This window comes from Amblyomma americanum, chromosome 6 (assembly GCF_052857255.1).
Source record: "Amblyomma americanum isolate KBUSLIRL-KWMA chromosome 6, ASM5285725v1, whole genome shotgun sequence".
Taxonomy (NCBI): Eukaryota; Metazoa; Arthropoda; class Arachnida; order Ixodida; family Ixodidae; genus Amblyomma; species Amblyomma americanum.
Window position 1 is genome coordinate 15,548,513 of NC_135502.1, and position 21,152 is coordinate 15,569,664.

Consider the following 21,152-nt stretch of genomic DNA (forward strand, 5'->3'; position numbering starts at 1 on the left):
ACGTCCCAAAGCGAATCAGGCTATGAAGCATACCATAGTGCAGGACTCCGAATAATTTTTACCACCTGGGCTTGTTTAACTTTCACTGAGATCGGGCATAACACGGGCCTGTAGCATTTCGCCTCTATCGAAATGCGACCTCCACGGCCGGGATCAAACCCGCGTCTCCCGGGTCAGTAGCTGAGTACTATAACCACTGAGATACCGTGGCAGCATTATTATGCAGGCTAGGAAGATTCTGGCCATAGATGCGACGAGTGCAAGGGGATGGAGAGCCCCGGTTGTCCTCTAGTAGATTGCACTTTAAGATATACTACGGACCATATGAACTGTGGCCGAGCGCTCATCTCCTGGTGCTCTTGACATCTTTACAAAATGACTCTGCCATGCATGGCCCATTATTTTGCGCACAGATTGGCATCAAGACGAAACAATACTATGAAATGGCGTTGCTGGCGTACGAAATTCGTCACGGGAGCAGACCACGGTTGGCAGCTCGAGGCTTTTTATGTCAGACAGCTTAGCCATTGATACGAGAGCATGAAGCGATAATAAAGCACGAAGTAGCGCGTTTTCACGCAGCTACCGAGGTGGAAAAGCATAATAGCAGTTATCACGATATAGGGGCGGCAAAAGCCAATGGAATTTACGATCGTGAGGAACAATGTTAGACCTGAGGTGATAAAAATCCGTGCATCTAAGAATGCTCTTCTAAAGACGCCCCGAAGAATACCGAGAGAAGAGCGCTTCGCCATAGTTCACATGGCTCGCACAATGTCTCAAAAAGAAATAGCTGCTACAATAGGGCGGCCCGTTTCCACTGTTAACAGAATCATCCAGGCATTCAGAGGTGAAGACCGGATAGTAGTTGCTGCACGTGCAGTTCAGGAGCAGGCAACATCCCAAGAGATCTTCTGAGGCCTAACCCAAAAGACATGCGAGCTGTCGCACGCCATGTCGCTTTGCCGAGATAAACGAACAGCAACATGTTTTCTGAGTGCGCGTGAGACCTCGGCCACGAGCGAAACGTGGTGAAACGGGCCTGACAAGTGAGCGCACTCTCCCCGCCAGTCAAACACAGGCGAAAGAGGCGAAAGACACAGGGTCTCCTTTCAAGACACTGAGCACGCTCTTCCTCTGTCTCCTCGGCTCGCCGCTGTCTCTTGCCTTCGTTCCGTCGTAGAGCCCTGGCTTCGACCCGAGACGCCGAACTAGACGACGAAGCACCCTCTATGTCCGTACGTGCAACTCGCCTGGCCGCGTCGTCCTTACGACGCTTCTCGAGGCGTACGGCTCGTTCTTCCTCCGCCTCCTCGGCTCGCTGCCTGCTCTTGGTTTTGTTCCGACGACGAAGCCTGGCTTCTTTCAGTCTCTCCGACTCACTATCCATATCTACCGACGGCTCCACCGGGCATATATATATATATATATATATATATATATATATATATATATATATATATATATATATATATATATATATATATATATATATAGTCGAGGATTTGACGGCATACCGTCTGGTAAAGAATCATGGTGATGAGACTGTAGAAGCTTGGGCAAGTTGGTGTGACATTGTTTTTCAGCAGCGCAGGGGACAAAGGACGAGACAAGTACAGAGAAACGCGCTGATTTTCTTTAGACAAGTGCACAGACAGCGCCGTGTCTGTGCCTGTCTGTGCACTTGTCTCGTCCTTTGTCCCCTGCGCTGCTGAAAAACAATGGTGATGAGGAGTATTGGTCACAGACCAGTGACCAGATACTCCAGCTGCACCAACCCCCCTCCTCCTACGGCGCATGCGCACAGCTGCGGCAACTCGGTTTCGCCGGCACGCCACGGCACCGGCTTCTCCAGTGACGTCACGCCAGATGGCGCGGCGAACGGCGGCCGCCTATGGCCACCAGCTGCAGCGGTTGCTAGGCAACGGCTCAAGGTCACTGTGCGGCCACGGCGAAACGGCGAGACTTACGCGTATAGTAGCGCTCGCTACAAAAAGAGCAGCTCCGTATGCCGGTCGCTGAGACAACACGGCCACAGCGTTATCGCGCTACGTGCGTGGGAAGGAATCATTCAGTTTGAAGTATGAGTTGACCGCCAGTCCGCCGGTGCACTGAAATAGTTGAAACCGAAACTATCCGGAGTTTCCCACCACTGGCGCGGAACGCTTGGCCCGCTTTGTCGGTCAGGGCTGGAACGAAACATTTGTATAATCGTGATTTTTCACTGTTGCGTGTGCTTCCTGTAAGCAATTTGGAATGCCCACCATTATGAGTCATTTTGTTTTTTGTTTTTTTCTTCAGAGAGATCACCTACGACAGCCGTGTCACGGGTATACGCACAATACCGGTAAGTAAAGCTCCATAGGCGTCCTTCACATTATTTAATTTTGTTATAGCGAATACGTTTCTTGCAGAAATCAAATGGATCTAAGGAGTGAGTACTTCACCCGACAATAAGTACCACGTTTTATATGTTATATCTTTAGTGGAACAGTGAATGCCGCCTTCTTTCCAGAACTTCGTACGAGCTAACGATCAGATTTGCTTCGGATAGCATGGAACTCGTGGCAGACCAGCCCACCCTCAGTGTAAGTGTTGGCTTCGTCCATGTTTGAAAATGCCAGACCAGAGAAAAACATGTCTCGATTTCAAGCTGTGCCTTTGGTGGTTGCGTTAAGGAGCAAGCGCGATTAGCCTTATATTGATGACATTAGCGATCGCTTCTGTCGAATACTATGAAAAAATAATCTTTCTACCACTGCCCCTGGAGGCACGCGTCATGTAAGAATTTGAAAAGCAGCCTAGCTACCACGAGCCTCATAGTTCATGGACCTTCAGGAAACATCACGTTAGAGACGTTCTGCAGAAACACATCCCATCTCTTTTAACTGCGCCCGAGTGTATCACAGTCATGAAAAAAAGCACGGGCAAACTATTTGGAAATGTTGCACGTCACTCACAACGGCACAGCTCGAGCACACTGATGATGCAACGCGACAAATTTTTTGCACCCATGCCTGCGTGACGCAGAGTGCGTGCACTGGCCTTGCAGGATTCTTAATTTCATTTGTGACCGACCACGTGCCTCAAAAGGGAGGCGAGGAGCGGAATGTTGTGCTGTGAGCTGTTTTACGAAAGTATCATTCATTGGGACTCTTGCTGGTTGTGGCCGACGTGGCTGAGCTTCCTGAGCCACAGAAATCACTTCCGCGTTACCTGCGACTCTGATGTGAGAAGCACTAGAACCCCACCGTGAATTGTTTCTGACTGAGTTTTTTTTTAACCTCATTAACCATCCACGCCCGAATATATCTAAGCGAGTGAGTTAAAATTACTACACTTTGAGGTTCACATGGAGAAAGCCTGCTGAGCCTTGGCAAAGCCTCCGGTGCTGTCACTGCAGACAAGACTTCTGCGAAGCCAAGCGCTGTAAGAAATTCCGAGGAGGGTAACAAATGAGCAGGGCATGTTTCCTTAAGTAAGCACCGAACTTTAGTTAGAAATTTAGCGCCTAAGCATGAACTTCATGTGTTCCACATCCAGGGTAGGAAGTGCATATTTTACATTTCATCTTGTTCTTGTTCCTCCCCATATTGGCCCCAAATAACGTATGCAGTGCTGACCAACGGTGCCACACCAATGGCATACCTCTTCTTTTCACGTAAAATGAGTACCGCTTTGAATTTGTGTCAGTGAAGGAAGTAAGTCATCTTTGCCAGTCTTCTGGTTGCAACAAGGAAAGTTAAAACTAATCGCAAAATACCCTTTAGCATTGGATAAAAAATTGCGTCTCTCAAAGCGCACCGCGCACTAAGCACACTGCTTTCTCGCTGCGTTGAGTGCGGGAGCCCCCCCCCCCGCCCAAACTGTGTGCAAGTGGTTGGTGGGACGACAATGTCAGACTTCACGCAGAAGCACCCAGTATTTATTCTCATATTAAGACTAAATTTTTTTTCACAGCAAGTTTCTTGAAGAACTGCTTTGTGCGGTGAGTGGCGGCGTTAGTGTCTGTTTTTTATTACGAAATAAGGTAGCAGGTTCAAGAATGCCTTTTCATTTTAAACTAACATCTCAGTACTTCACGCTCGAGTTATTTCCGTCGATCATCGCTTGACACCGCCGAAGCATGGAGTACAGGTAGATGTCAGTGAACGTCTGTAGTCCACGTTTCCCCGCATCTGCAGCACTTGGTCGACTTTCAGCTCTGCGCTGGTGTTTTTTTTTTTTTTGCTTCCTCAGACAATGCTGGATGCTTACCTAAAGATGGTCGATTGAAATAATTTCGGCAGGCCGGATTGTCCACTCCATAAATCGGTCGTCCCGTTCTTCTCCAAATTTCTCTCAGGGGGTCTGAGCATCTGCCTCGCATGCAGGAGGTGCAAGTTTCGATCCCCAGAACCACAGGGTACTCACCCGGTTTCTATTCGGTGCAAGATTTCCTCTGGCCTGGTGCCGGGCTGTTTTGGGTTGAAACGCTTGGGAGAAGGACCTTAGATCTTAGAGAGAAGGATCTTAGAGAAGGATCTTGTTGTTTTTGGGCTTGGTGCCATCAAATAGGATGGCCAAATTAACGGCGTTCTCTGGTTCAATTGTTGCTCCCGTCCGGTAACACTCGTACGTCATCAATGGCTGCCGCTGCATCAATTACAGGGGGCGGGTGCGATCTCAAGCCATTGAGTTGGCGGGTCAGTGATTCATTCCGCCATCAAGCAACTTAAATCTGCCTCATGCGGTAAAACGTACTTCTGGCTAGGTTGAAAACGAGGTCCAAGTAAACTGCGTTTGGGATGACGTATAAAACGAATCCGATCATTCCCGCAGTAAAAGAACTTCAATTATTTTAATTAAATTGCAGTTTTCTATTCGTCACCTATCTACCCCAAGTGTTCCTTTACCTACATCATCCTGTAAACTCAATTGTTTTCATAGATGTGCGAAATTTGAGCTGACCTCTGGTCATTTAGCTGAACACGTTGCACATGACGTCTCACAGTCTAGTAAGTTGCTATACAGCCTGTTAATATGGCAAATATTCGTAATGTCGACAACAGAGAATATAGAGTTTTGCAGGTTCGCGCGAACAATGTCTTTCTCGACAACTTGACTAGTCATTCCGGCGTGTCTCCTGAGAAGATCGAAAAACCAAACCTCCATTGAACCTATATCTCTTCAAAATTTTTGAAGGCGGGGACTTAGCTACTCTGAAATTCAGTTGAAGCTGATGGCGTTTCATCCCATAGTTGTCGCCGTGGATAATTGCCATTTGAGGAGTTTTGATGCCGGTAGGTTACCATCACACTCCACCCACTGCTTATAAAAATACGCAGTAATTCTTGTAACCGCAGCGCAACTTGAAAACGACAGAAGGTTAATAATAATTTATAACAGACGGGAAATTAGTGTCGTGTCAAGTGCCCACGAAAGGATAAAAATCAAAAACTAACTGAAGGGAAACAGTTTATTGGCCTTGCCGACTGACTAAAGAAGATCCAGCAGATAAAAATTTCCAATGATTGCTTATTTGTTCTCAAAGATGCTTTTTGTCATGACCATGGTGGCTGTTTTCAATTTTTTTGAGAAACTTTTGTATATGTGCCGACAATAACTTATCAATGACGTTGCATGTAATGCTACCGTATATATATATATATATATATATATATATATATATATATATGAAGGGAGCCAACAGTCACCGAAACCAAGGTGCACAGGGGAACGTTAATTTTTTTTTTATGTGTTATGCTTATCATTGGGATAATAATACTTAGATTAATAAATCGCTTAAAGAAAATTACTTATAAAGCAGCAGAAAAAACAACCATGCCGCCGGTGGGATCCGAACCCACGACCTCCGAATATCGCGTCCGGTGCTCTTACCAACTGAGCTACGGCGACGGCTGTCCAATCTGCTGCTCTCGTGGGTATTTATGTTTATTGGGTGGGGGGGCTCCCTTCATAAATTTGTCAAACGGGCCCCTCATTTCATTTAACTTGTCTGCTAATAGCTTAACGAGGGTCTCAGTTCTGGCAGTCTTGATGCCATAGGTAGCATAAGAGGGCTATCGCACAGTTTCCGCCCTCGCCGTTAGATGACGTTCTACGTCACGCTCGCGGTATTACAGGACGTGCTACGTCCGCCGCTATGGTCGAGGGTGGCGCTGGTGAACACTCTCAAGGCTCGCTTACACCCAATAAACATAAATACCCACGAGAGCAGCAGATTGGACAGTCGTCGCCGTAGCTCAGTTGGTAAGAGCACCGGACGCGATATTCGGAGGTCGTGGGTTCGGATCCCACCGGCGGCATGGTTGTTTTTTCTGCTGCTTTATAAGTAATTTTCTTTAAGCGATTTATTAATCTAAGTATTATTATCCCAATGATAAGCATAACACATAAAAAAAAAAATTAACGTTCCCCTGTGCACCTTGGTTTCGGTGACTGTTGGCTCCCTTCATAAATTTGTCAAACGGGCCCCTCATTTCATTTAACTTGTCTGCTATATATATATATATATATATATATATATATATATATATATATATATATATATATATATATATATATATATATATATATATATATATATATATATATATATATAAGAGAAGTGGGCACTTCTACAAAGACACTTTTATTTATCAACGTTTCGACCGCGGTGCGGTCTTCTTCAGGACTGTCTTCTTCAGGAGAAGACAGTCCTGAAGTGTGCGGTCTTCTTCAGGAGAAGACAGTCCTGAAGAAGACCGCACCGCGGTCGAAACGTTGATAAAAAAAAGTGTCTTTGTAGAAGTGCCCACTTCTCTTAAATCTTTATATATATACATATCTTTATCTTTATATCTATATATAAATCTATATATAAATCTTTATATATATATATATATATATATATATATATATATATATATATATATATATATATATATATATATATATATATATATATATATATATATATATATATATATATATATATATATATATATGAGACCAGCTGCGATTGTAGTGTGGTGAATTTTAAGGTGATCCAAGTGTCCGGCTATGTTGGCGGCTACATCGGCATATGGCTCGGATTCTCCTTGCTCAATGCTATGGAGTACTACTACAATCTCCTGAAAAGGTGAGCACCTTATGCTTCTTTAGAACTGTTCGCCGAAAGCGCATTACTGTTTATTCATTAAATAAGCACACCAAAAAGGGCGGTAGAGTTAATAAACGACTTTTAACATTTGACAATGTTCACCAGGAGTACACCTTCATCGTTCCAAAATTGTTCCAGTGTCCTTGCGGTGCAGCGGTTTCTGACGCTTGGTGACCTCGCAGAAGGGAGAAAAACTCAGGCTTTTCTATGTTCAGTAAAAGTTCCTGTGCAGCTTTTGATACGCACGTATTCTGCAAGAACTATAAATAAAGCTATACTCGCGGCCATAAGAGTTTTTAATTAAAAACGCATCTTCCCGGCCGTCATTGCATCTGCAGTAATTAAGCAATTTTCTTTGCAATTTCGCGCTGCTAACCGACACGATGAGAACGCTTCTAAAGGTTATAGCTATTCATTGTTAACGCAACAAAGAGTAAAGTAACAAATTGAAAAATCGTTTTCAGGCTTCCCGATAGACTCATATTCGTGCCACGGTAGCACGGAAGAAAAAAAAGCCGCCTGCGATGTTAATACTCTCAAGCGGCATTTAAATAAGAGCAGTGCAATACAGACGCCTCGTAACAATGTCCCTAATCAATCTCCGTGCTTCTGATACTGTTTAGTTACCGTACTATATGAGTACGGTAACACAAGCTTAAATAAAGAGGTGTTCACTGTTTACTGTAGCGGTCAGCAATGTGTGACGGAAAAGAGCATGGTTCTCTTTCTTTAGTTTTTTTTTTGCACTTGGCTTTTGCAGAAAATGTCCGAACTTCAGCTGGATGACATCCAAGGAGCGTAAGAAAACCCTGGATCCACCAAGAAAAATCGACGTTGCCGGAAGAAGACATATTATCACAATTTCAAGTCCTGAGCTTAAGTAACAAATGAATGCATAGCACCTGCTCAGCAGAAAGTACCGTCGAAGATGAAGGATATAACTAGAAAGCAATAGGTAATTTACCATGGCTACAATTTTCAGAATACTACCATTCAGCACAGTGTTCAACCGAAATAGGCATAATGTGGCCATTCGTCACTGTAGATCTAGATCAAATAGACGCAGAGCTATCTAATGTACCTTTCTGCGTGTTCTTAGACGCTGAGTAGTCGTGTTTATGAAACAGCTTCAATAAAAAAAAATACTGCAGCTTTTGAATGATGGCCCACAGTGGCAGGTGACAGTTCAATAAACGATTAGTCGTGAGAGGTTGCTCAGTAAGAGCAACCTGGGCCTCACGAGCACCGCCAGTGGCAGCACCTGTCATCGAAGGCAGTGAGTGGCGCATAGTTTACCAGTTGCTCTAGGAGGGATATGAGGACACCCAGCGACCTATGATTGTAAAGAAAAGATTGAGTGATTCGGCATATATAAGCACTCACTCGTTAAGTATATCGATTCACGCAACCTTCAGTCGGTGCTTTAATTCTTTCCTGTGTGACTGTCTAAGTCACTTCATTTTTCTAGCGTTTTCTTTCGTCTTCTATTGCTGATCTGATTTTCCGCCCTGCAATAGCCCTCTGACAACTTTAGCACTACTCTTAATAAATATTATAATAAAAGTTATCTGTGCCAGGCGCGTCTCAGCGCCTTCCTGACAGTCTCTTCAGCCCTGGTTGCCAATCTCTTCAGATCCGCGCATAAAGGAAGCATACATACGACAGAGAACACGTGAGCTCGTGTGCCTCTGTATTTGTTGCGGGCCCTCGGCTCTTAGTGAGACTGGAGGTACGTGTACACACGATTGTGGCTGGTCTGCTCTAGAATGCCTGGCAGTGGTAGATGGCCTCCACACTTTAAAGGACAGTAGCGTCACAACTCACGACACGCTTGCGCTCCGTATGAAAACGCCTTCCGCCCCGTTGCGGCCCAGCTACTCTGCTACTCGTTATTGAAGGGCCTTCGAAAACGCACTACAAATCACACTGCGGGGGCTAGTTAGCTAAGCATGCTGCCAATGAGCGCGAATTTTTATGCAAAGAGAGAACAACCAACGCGGCATGCATGAACACATGACGTCTCTGTTCTTGCGCAGGTCCGTCAGAAATAGAACTGCATTTCTTCTAAATGAAACCACTTTAACGTGCGGCAGGAATTTTAATAGCTACAAAAAAATACCTAAGCGTCGTTCCCGAACTTTATTCTCTAAAGTGATCTTACAGACTGTTTAGAAAGGCACTGTTGTGCCTTTAAGTGCAGGACCGGTAGTCGGCGCACAGAGGGAACAGCTCGGCTTGCGGGTTGCGGGTAAACTGCATCCGGGGGCAGCCCAGCATCTGGCGAGGTTTTCTTCGCGATATCCCCCCGTCCTTCTCGTCCTTGCAGCTTTTGTCACAGGTGCAGCAGTCGTTATCGCAGTAGTTGTAGCACGTCTTGAAGAGTAGGGTGGCTGCATTGATGCATAGCCCCGAGGTGTCGTAAATCTTGTTCACCACGCGGTTTTTCTGAGAAGTGATAGCTGCAAGAGTAAAAACCGGCTCACTTGTGATGCGTCGTCGGCAAACCTTGGCTTGACCACGTGATCACAACGTCACCTCACCGGCGGGCTATAAAAGGGGCTGCCTGAATAAATCGTTCCTTCTTGTTGTGTCATTCCTGCGTGATGCTATATTGCAGTGGCGACGAGATAGCGCGCCGGCGCTAGGCGAACTTACGTGCGCAAGAATGAGTGCCGGGCGGCCACCGGAATTCACGGATGCAGAAGGTACGTGGCCTACGTATCGTGTTCGGCTGGAGGCTTACTTCGAAGCCCATAGCATCGCGGAACCAACGAAGAAGCGAGCGCTGCTCATAGCTTTGCTCACAGACAGTGCGGTGCGAGTGGTGCAGGGGCGGTGTCATCCAAAACAAGTGAATGAGCTGAGTTACCAAGAAGTCGTCCAGCATTTGGAAGACCACTATGCTCCGCAAGTTAACGAGATCGCTGCAAGTTATGCTTTCTTCAGGCGCTCGCAAAAAGACGGGGAGTCTGCCCAGGACTTCATTGCGGAAATTAGGCGGCTAGCGGAGAAGTGCAACTTCGGAACGTCACTGGAGCGCATGTTACGGGACAGAATTGTGTGCGGTGTGCAAGATGAAGACGTCCGGCGACACTTACTGACTCAACGGAAGCTTATACCAGAAGAGGCGGAAGACTTTGTTGTCTCGGCACAGAAAGCCTCCCAGAACGCCAAAAGCATGCACTCTTCAGAGCCAGGAGAGGTACATTTTGCCCGTCAAAAGAGTCGTTCATCGAAGCCGCGCCCAAGGCTGGAGAAGTGCGATACATGTGGCAGGTGTGGTGGCGAGTCGCACACCGAGGCGGAATGCAAACACCTTCACGCGGTGTGCTACCGGTGCGGCAAACGAGGACATCTTCGCCGAATGTGCCAGTCCAGCACAGGTTTCCTTCGGCACGCATCGCACCCGGGAGGCCAACGACGCCAGGGCTCCTACGCAATGGCAGCAGCAGGGGACACGAGCTCGGACGACAGCGAAGCCCTGTACACTATTGCAGCGGTTCTCCACCAAGAAGCCAGCATCCGCAAGGTTCGGCCAATTTACAAGGACATTAATTGGAATAACGTCCCTCTTACTATGCTGGTGGACACAGGATCACCCGTGAGTGTCATCTCCGTAGCGACGTTCCGGAAGTACGAGGCGCTGTGGCCGCCGTTGCGCAAATCACAGCTTAAGCTATCCTGCCTCTTGGGCGAACTTCCAGTTGTCGGACAGCTCAGTATGACGGCTACATGCGACGGGAAAGGCATTCCGGGTACGGTCGTAGTGGTCGACAGCGTCGGACCATCTTTGTGCGGCAGAGACACAATCAAGGCATTCAACGAGGCTGGGGTGGCAATGCTGTCGCGTGTGGTCGCGAGTGTGCAACCAGTCGAGATAAAAGCTGATAGCACGGAACTGCAAGAGCTGCTCAACGAATATGCTGACGTGTTTGCTCCAGGACTCGGCGTATGCAAGGGACCACCGGTCACATTGCAGCTGAAAGAGAATGCGTGTCCAAAGTTTTTTAAGGCCCGTACGGTTCCCTACGCTTTGAGGGACAAGATGTCTGAAGCGCTGGACCAACTGGTTGCGCAAGATGTCCTGGCGCCTGTGAAAACCGCCGAATGGGCAACACCAGTGGTACCCGTTTTAAAGGGCGATGGGTCTCTCCGAGTGTGCGGAGACTTTCGTATGACAGTGAATGCAGCCACAGTGATGGAACAGTACCCGTTGCCTCGAGTGGACGACATTTTTGCTAAGCTGAATGGCGGAGAAGTATTTACGACGTTGGACTTACGCCAAGCCTACAACCAGCTACCTTTAGACGCGGATGCCAAAAAGATAGCAGTGCTGAACACTCAGAAAGGCCTCTTCTGTTTCAACCGATTACCTTTTGGCATAAGTTCTGCTCCAGCTATATTCCAGAGGCGGATGGACGCGCTGCTGGGCGATATTCCAGGAGTTCAGGTGTACCTGGATGATATTATCATCGCTGAAAAAAAGGACGATGTATCAAGGCTGAAGAGGGTGCTACAACGCCTGCGGGAGTACTGTCTCCGACTGCACAAGGATAAGTGCAAATTCCGGCAAGACGAAGTCACTTTTCTCGGCCATCGGATCGACGCTAAGGGTCTGCGGCCAAAGGACGATAACATCAAGGCTGTTATCGAAGCCCCAGAACCTACTTCAGTGAGTGAGCTGAAAGCTTTTCTCGGACTTGTAAATTATTACGGCAAGTTCTTGCCCAATCTGGCCACTGTGCTGGCTCCGCTGTACGCCCTCCTAGCTAAAGGGGCCAAGTGGGAGTGGAACAAGGAACAAGAAAAAGCTGTTCAGAAAGTTAAGCAGGCAATTGTGGCTTCCAAGTTCCTTGCTCATTACGACCCGGATAAGCCACTGCGGCTTGAGTGCGATGCGTCATCAGTAGGCATTGGGGCCGTTTTGTCCCACCGTGTGAACGGTGTTGACTACCCCATCGGATTCCGGTCCAGGACACTCACAAAGGCAGAGCGTAACTACTCTCAGTTAGAAAAAGAAGCACTAGCACTGGTGTTCGGCGTCGCACGGTTCAAGGACTACTTGTATGGACATCGGTTCGTGTTAGTAACCGACCACAAGCCTCTTACTGGTTTATTCAATCCAGGCAAACCAATACCACCGATGGCGGCTGCGAGAATCCAGCGCTGGGCCTTGTTCCTTGGCAACTACAGCTACACATTGCAGTACCGCAAGGGCAGCGAGAATTCCAATGCAGACGCCCTCAGTCGCTTGCCATTGCCGGTTACGGAGCCGCGGGATGTCGCTCCCGACGAGTACGTTTTGTATGCCCAGTGTCTTGAGGAAACGGCGGTCGGCGCCCGGGAGGTTGAACAAATGACAAACCGAGACGCCACTCTTCAACAGGTCAAAAGGTGGATTGCCGACGGATGGCCTCCGTATCTACCGCAGGATCTTGAGCATCTCCGGGCATACTTCAACAGAAGAACAGAGCTAACCGTGAGCCACAATTTGGTGTACTGGGGACATCGCATTGTTCTACCTATGGCGGCGGCAAAGCGTTTGTTGGGGCTGCTCCATGAGACGCACCCTGGTATGACGTCCATGAAAAGCACGGCGAGAACGCTGTTTTGGTACCCGGGTCTGGATTCTGACATAGAGCGACTGGTGAAATCATGCTCTATTTGTGCACAGGCCGCTGCGATGCCACCGGCACAGATACCTTTGGCGTGGCCAGCAACCGGGGAAAGATGGAGCAGACTACACGCAGATTTCGCAGGCCCAATGGACGGACATATGGTATTGGTCGTCGTAGACTCTGAAACAAAATGGATAGAAGCAATTCCAATGAAAATTGCCACATCGCAAACAACGGTGGACGCACTACGGTCAATATTTGCACGCTTCGGCCTTCCAAAAACCTTCGTTTCAGATAACGGTCCACAATTTGTGGGCGCCGTCTTTCGCGAGTTTCTGGCACGAAACAACGTAAAGCAACTCACAACAGCCCCTTATCACCCACAATCGAATGGTTTAGCCGAAAGAGCTGTGCGCACGCTCAAGGAAGGGCTAAAGAAAAACCCTGGAAAAGACCTGGAAATGCGTATAGCTCGGTTTTTGTTCCGATATCGCCGAACGCCTGTTAAGCATGGCAAGTCGCCCGCGGAACACTTATTCGGCTACCAGATAAGAACAAAGATGGATTGCATCACGCCCGGTGAGAAGTCGGCAGAAAGCCAGCGAAGAGTAGGTGCGACTAAATTGGGTGTGGGAGAACCGGTCTGGATGCGCAGTTTCGGAGCAGGTCGCAGGTGGATTCCAGGAGTAGTGCATGGTCAACAGGGCTCCAGGATGGTCTCCGTTGACTCGGAGCAAGGTCTTCAGCGACGGCCACCTGTACGCTTTCCTCTTTAAGGGGGGAGAGATGATGCGTCGTCGGCAAACCTTGGCTTGACCACGTGATCACACCGTCACCTCACCGGCGGGCTATAAAAGGGGCTGCCTGAATAAATCGTTCCTTCTTGTTGTGTCATTCCTGCGTGATGCTATATTGCAACTTGATTTGCGAGTTGTGCAGTGGCACGACCCAAAGAAGGAAAATGAAGGTCGAAATTATGTTAGCCGCTGTGAAGGTCTGTAGAATGTCAGGAGCATTGCAGCATACTCTTCAACAGTAATGCTTGTAGAGCGTCGATGAAGCAGAAAGCGAGAGGGCACCCGTGTCGTGTTTTTCCCGAGTTATGTATGTGTTAGTTTCACCACCAAAGGGTCCAAACTACTACCATAAAACGACTATTCAATCTCTGAATTGCTCATTGTCTGGGCAGGTATTGACCAACACCCATCTGTGAGGCAAGTAAGAAACGCTGGCGTTCCTGTCGCCGGGTGGTGCTAACAGCGCAGTGTAGGACCCAAATGAATACATTTACGCAAACTTTCTGAGGTAGATCCGTGATTTTACAGCAGATTTATGACGGAGTCCCTTCTTTAACAAAAGACAACCTGCTGGTTAGAACGGGATGTGTAAGTGTGAAATGGCATTTCAAAGACAATGTATTTTTGAAACCCCACAGTATGTGCGTACCGGAGTTATCCCTGCATGGGGCTACCAGGTGGGAGCGCAGCAAATAGAAACAGATGTGAACAAAACTTCACAAAATTATATTCTTGTTTCAGAAGAAACTCTTACGTTAGCCTCCGGCGAACACTTTCCAGAAAGGAATGAAAAAGCATACAATGTCATTTCGAAGCTGGTGTCTTTTTTAAAACCTCACTATAATTGTCTAGCAACATAAATGTGTGCTGAGAAGCCGAACATACCTAGCACCGTAAATGCGCTGAATAAGCTGCGTACTTCTCGGAATCACACAAGCTTCTCCCGCAGTTCGAAATGCTTCCGCGTGCGCTACACTTGCTCTCTTATGCAGTCGCCAAAAAAAAAAAAAAAAGAGACAGCCTAGACAGTTCTACATGAAAGGCAGTTCTAAAACTCAATCATTTTATAGGGAAGAAAATATCAGCACAAGAGCCATTAAGCGATTTGATAGATATCTGCAATCATGCACTTTATCAGCAGCAAAAGAAAACTTAAAGGAAAGAACTTCATCCGTTATTGTCAATGTCATATCATTAAGAAAAAACAATGGTTAGTAGCTGACCCTAATAAGATAAACACTAAGTCATTTGCCAAAACGTTTCAGCCAGTATTAAACCGGCTTAGCCTTACAGAAAGCCTTGTCATAGACCTGGATCTCTGCGATTGTGTTCCTACCACAAGCCTTTAAAAAGCACTCTCTGGTTGCCGTCTTCATGTAATAAATTCTCGGTATAGAAATCGCCGCTTCTAATAAAGTTACGTACTATATGATTCCAAGAAGCAGAAAATTCTGATTGCTGTTGGACTGAGCGCTTGCATTCTTATGGAGGTGGAAAAAAAATTGCCAGTTTAAGTTGACTCATAATGTATCTATAATCTTTATACCACAAATATTTAACCAGAAGGCTAGGCCACGGAGGTATTACCGAAGGCTAGGGAATTACATTATGGTTCATGCAGACTGCATTCGTTTCTGCGTGAAATATTCTTGATGCATTTCCGCTCCAGCTTTACTATGTGACTGCCCAAAATATTTTCGAAAGAAAATCAAAATTAGAATCCTGAACATCTTTTGCAAAAACTTTCTGCTCGACAACATACAATTTATTGCATAAGTAGCATGCGCGATTTACTGTCTCAAAGATGTAAATTATTTATGGGAGACGTCGTAGTTGGTGGTTTCAGATTAACTTCTGGGCTTTAACCTATTAATGCTATCGCGTCATATCCTTCAGGCAGAACTAACGTTTGCCCTAGAGGTTTCTTTCTGTGCCCCTATACCAAGTGTTCAAGACTAAATCCGTTAACATAAGCCTGATTGAACATCAAGATCAGAGTTTAAATCACCTCATAAAATGATCTGGTGTAGCTCGCCTCCACTGCCGAGAAGGCGAGGACGGCAAAGACGGCGCGAAGCAGCGACAATGGCTCCAAGTTGTTTGCAGTCATCCCAATGATAGTAGGTATGGAGATACATATGTTGCACTTAATATGCACAGGTTTTATGCACGAAAGTATATATCCACGAAATATGCAAGGCGCATTTGCTTTGTGTTTTTTTCTCTGCGTGGAAATCTTATTTTTCCTTTCTGTTGCGGTTTTGTCCATACCCTTCTGGCAGTTGGAATTTATGACACACTAGAAAAACCTGCTGGCCCAGTTGTGCTCGCGGTAACCGGAATGACGATGTGCACGTAGACTCACAATGTAAACTCGAGTAAACTCACTCATAAAAGAACATTTACAGGCCCCCGAAGCTGAAACAGTGATTTCGGGTTTTCAGTCTCATAAAATTACAGTGACAATTCAAAAGTACGGAGCATTGTTTGCAAATTCAAGTGCCAGCTGAGCGCAAAGCGTAAAATTTGGGACGTTTTTTTCTTCCAAAAATGCTTCTTCCAAAAAAGACTCTTCGCTCATTCCGATTTTCTGGATTGAAACTGAAATCATGGAAAAGTAATAATAATCACCGAATTTAGGCCAATTAATCTCACCAGGTAATAGCACTGTGACTGTGGCAGCTAAGTCATCGTTCTAAATAAGCCCAGCCAGCATATTCTAACCAGTTTAACCAACACTGCACAGTACTTACCTAACGTGGATAGCAGCTAAATTACTTGCAAACTACGTGAATTGCCTGTGCTGGGTACCGTTTTATACCTCTTATTTAGGACACTTGGCATTGCGGTAACCAGTTCACAGCATTGCGAGGCATTGTTCTCGTTTTCTACATCTAGGCAACAAAACATACCACCCAAACTCTGTGAAAATATAAAAAATGAGTTGGTCCTTATCTTGACCAAACTGAGGGTGCTCGAAACAAGAGTAGAAACAGTTATATGCGTAGAAATATTTTTAAAAAGCTCTGGGACGTTGTAAATCTACTAGAAACGACATGCCCTATGAACAACTGTGCCAAGGCACGGTATAAACATTGCAATTAAGAGCGCCAGTCGTGATAATAGCATTGTACTGCCGGCGGCTTGTCTATAGTTCACGCAGCACGGCCACATTCAGAACACATGTTAACCCGACTTCCTCAGAGAAAGTTTTAGTTCCGGAATAAGAAGGAACTTTCAAGAAAACGCGAGCGGTCAAGCTTAGCTTTACATATCATGTTACTGCGTTATTTTAGTTACATAGAAATTGCGAAACTTCATGATATTGTCGCCTGGAAGCGGCGGCATTCAGGCACCACGTAGGCAGAGAAGAAAGCCGCCTTGTTGATTAAACAACCGCACTAAAGAAACTGCGCACAGTGGCATAAGAAATTGTGGGAGATAAATCGCGCACATTACATAAGCGTGAATTGAATTAAACACCGTAAATTTTTGCCAGAGTGACCGTGACCCCCTGCTCGCTAGTGGAGTTCGGAAAACTTGTACTAAATCAACTCTGATCGATGAGGGAAGAGCTCATTATAAAGTCACTCACCGGAACAAACCTGCGCAAATCCCGCCTAAAATTGATTTATCTAGTTAGTTTATTCATTTATAAGGAGATTGAGAGCAATATTAGCCCATCTACAGTGATACCTGCAAATGAGCATTGAGGGTTGGTGGCGCAAAAGCGCAATGAACAAACTGCACGAATAGTCACCGAAATCATATATAGCTGAGAATATGATAACAGCTTTGAATGCTAGATAAAATTCGCCGAATGATATTCAAAATAAAAATAAAGCAAAAGTTCAAAATCAATAAAACAATCACTCTTATTTACGAGGCAATGTATCAGTCGTCACCACACCGATACAAGGGGAATGCCAATATATACATTTATATCATAGCAAAAAAGCTAGGACTAACCTTGAACTAGTGCTACCGAACGTTACTGATTATGGCAACCGCGGCGTCATCTTAATAAAGCGAGCACAAAGGCCAGACAGCTCGCCGAGCTGAGCATAAAAGACAACCACAGACCTATTTCAGGCACGACATCCTACTATGGCACGAGGCACAATACAATATTGGGGATCGCATGTAGGTGTAGACACAAAAATGTCGTCGGAATGCAAGAAGTGAAACTGCAGAAGGAAGAAGCTTCCACGCCTTTATTATTGCGAAAGCTTTAAATTCCTCATCGCCCTGACAACCGGGCGTCGCCCAGAAAGTGGTGGCGCTACAAAACACCCGACAGGTCGAATCAGTGTGACGTCATCAAAGCCAGTATAATATGAAATTTGAACCAGTAATGGTCAGAGCTAGTACTGAGAAATGAACAAACTACAAAGAAATTAAATAGAGTTAGAATAGCACTGTAAATAGAATTATATAGAATGCATGTAGAATTAGAACAGAACTGCAGTGCTGTCGCATTAATCGCAGGGAAGTCCCTTAAACGACCCCAGTAAGTTTTGAGGACCGCCGCACAAAACCCTTCGGCGAATGAATGAGCAGGACTATTAAGTCGTTCTTGATGGACCAACAGCATCCTAGCGGCGCCATGCACGGTCAGTAATGGTTAATGTCTTGCGCTAACAGACGCTAATGTCACTATTCGTTGTTTTTCATTTTTCAGCGGCCATATCGTTCGTCTTACAAAAATCAGAACGGTGCTCACTAAAAGGACAGGTAATACAGCTACGTTTCTATCTTTGCTTCGGTGATGTTCTTTGCTGAAAGCCGCCGGCGCTCAGCCTGACCACATTGTCGCATTGGAGGTAACCCTGTTTGTCTCGAGTAATTGCAGCCGACCTCAACTGCTCTGACTATGTTCCAAATTGTAGTAGACTCTTTTAGCGCCTTATAGCAAAAGGTGGCAGTGAACTTTAGATTGAGCGCAATCTAAAGCCATCATTCCTGATCATCCATGCCCACCGAGACCACTTGCTGTTACAGCCGCAGCCCCTGTTTTCTGTTTGCATGCGTGTGTTTGCTCAATAATATTTCGGTTTTAACGCCAGACATTTGACTGCCCATCGAATCAACGTCCGTGATGTAATTAGAACAAGCTGACAATATTACGGACCCACAGGTATGTTTTTCTAAAAAACATCATTGTGCTTTCTGGAGGTCAACTGCGTGTGGCTCTGATTCTCATAGAAAAGTTAATCGCATAAAATAATATAAGCTGTTCTGAGCTAGTGAGCGACTTTTGTGAATGGAAGAATGCGTTCTAAGCCCTGCTATATTTTTTCTACCCACTACGTGTAACAACTGCTGCTCGCTTTATCTGTAACACGTGCAACCTGCCGCTTCTAGTACAAGGATGCCCATCGTAACTATATATAGCCGAGCACTGCGTTCCCTCGAAAACAAATTATGAAAGAAATGCGAGCATACACCTGTGGACTGTTTCATCGGCAGAAAACCAAAATCGCAGACTGTCAAATGAAATATTATGTATGCCTTAAACTAACTTTGTGAGGCAGAAAAGAAGCAAAAAAAAACGCATCCGTTGGACAGAATACCCTGCTGAGCTCTGCCTGAACAGGAGCCGTTAGTACCAGTCACGTAGTGAAAATCGCCATCTTTGTAGCAAATAGTCGTTTATGCCTTAAGGGTGTTGGTTAACGTCTCAAAGCGACTCAGGGTGCGAGGGACGCCGTAGTGAATGGGTCCGGGAATTTCGACCACCTAAGGCTCTTTAACGTGCACTGACATCACACAGTAGACTGGCCTCTAGAATTTCGCCTAGATCGAAATTCGACCGCCGAATCAGGGGTCGAACCCGCGTCTTTCGGGCCAGCAGCCGAGCGCCACAACTACTCAGCCACGGCGGGGGCTTTGTGGCAGGTATTATAAATAAATATTAGAACATAAAACTTGTGCGCTCATTTCAGCACCAAGAAAAAGGATTTTATTTATTTGAGAGTTGTCAGGGACACCAATTCAATCAAAGAATGTCACAATATCGCCCGTACGAAACTCAAGATGTTTTAGGTAGGACAGAATCAAGCCCTTTGGCACGTTTTCGCGTAGGTTTTCTTACCGGTAACTAACTGAAAGTCTGAGGTTGACTACTTGGAATGGGTTATTCACGAGAAAACTTAACTTCAGGCGACTCTCCGATGAGCGACTACGTGGGTCAACATGACACGTTGAGGAAGGTCCATGCGTAGCTCGCCGCTTGAGAAGATATTGCTGTTCCTGGCTTGGGGTGAGGCTAGCTCTCTTTTCTGGAGAGAGATCACGTTTTGCACGATGACCACCTAATTCTGAGAGGTTTTGACATCATCGTTGGCAATCAGACTGAAGTTGCAACATGTTCGGCATGACACATCCACCTGAGATCGCGATCTGACTAACGGTTTTACGGAGTCTACAGTCGAAGAACCGAGATGTGCCTGTGCTACAGGCGTGTCATTCAAACATTGTCTTCGTTCATTACCACCGGTAACAACGTCGGTGATTTTGCCATCAGTCAGCCTGAGTCTCGCCGGAGTGGCCTCTAGTCGTAGCGCTTTTTTAAGTGCTGCGTTTGAGGCGGCTAACTTTTTGGTAGCATTCAGCAGTAGTTTTCAGTGGCCGACTTATGTGCTCAGTAAAGAATATGAATCTATCTGTAACGAGCAGCAAAATATTCAGGGCATTATTGCGCGTGCATCGCGTTCACGCAAAAATAAATAAGCAATGTTATTTCTTCCGGCAGCCCGGAAAATTTCTGAGGAGAAATTCTCCCTCCACTCGGCCCTGATTGTCCACATACAGTCTTTGTCAAAAATATGCAGCCCAAGGCGTTTGCTTCCAAGCCATGTAGCGGTTCTCTTTAGCATATTTGACAGTATTAAGCTTGTGAGGGTTGGGATCTTAAGTTTCTTCCACCTTCGTGAGAGATTAGAGTCCCTGCAAGACGAGCCGCGCTGGAAAGCCCAGAAGCACACCCTTTGGGCTGCCTACTTTTGACAAAGACTGTACAGAGGGCATCGTGTAAACAATCTCTCTGCGGTTTTCACTGCACTTCGCGGCCGCGATTTTTCCGACAAAGGTAATTTTCGCTGACGTCGGCAGAAGTTACAGACCCCATGCTTTTACAAGTAGTCGGCTACAGCTTAAGAATAGTCCCTGTTATTTCTTGCAGCCGTTTTTGGCTGGTGTGAACTTCGCATTGATGTCGCTCGACCCGCACGAACGCGTTGGCAGTGAGCGCAAAGTGCGAACAAAACGCAGCTAAGCTCCGTAGCGGGTCGCATGTGAAGCACAGGTGAACCTTGTTGACTGAACTTTCTAGTCGTGCACGTTGTTTCTCTTGCTCACTTATAAGTTTCTTAATTGGCATGACTTTTTGAGGAGTGCGCACCATGTAAACTGCACTTATTTCAGTTTTCAATGCGCTGAAAGGGATGGTATCTTTCAGATGGCGTGGTTAATGTCAGAGCTATGGGAGAGTCATTTGCCCTAAATTGGGTGTAGTCGGGGTGGTGATGATTGAAATCTTAGATAATAACTTGATAACGGTTCCGATATTTTTGTATGACGAAACCGTTCCAT

General features: G+C 46.1%; 1 long non-coding RNA gene across 1 annotated transcript; it reads left to right on the top strand.

Annotated features, from left to right (window-relative positions):
• Positions 1 to 2,283: 2,283 nt before the first annotated feature.
• LOC144094570 (uncharacterized) lies at positions 2,284 to 8,371 on the top strand. Its single transcript, XR_013306520.1, has 5 exons — positions 2,284 to 2,347; positions 2,415 to 2,434; positions 2,516 to 2,588; positions 7,026 to 7,123; positions 7,905 to 8,371. It is a non-coding gene; the product is annotated as an uncharacterized LOC144094570 (long non-coding RNA).
• Positions 8,372 to 21,152: the final 12,781 nt, after the last annotated feature.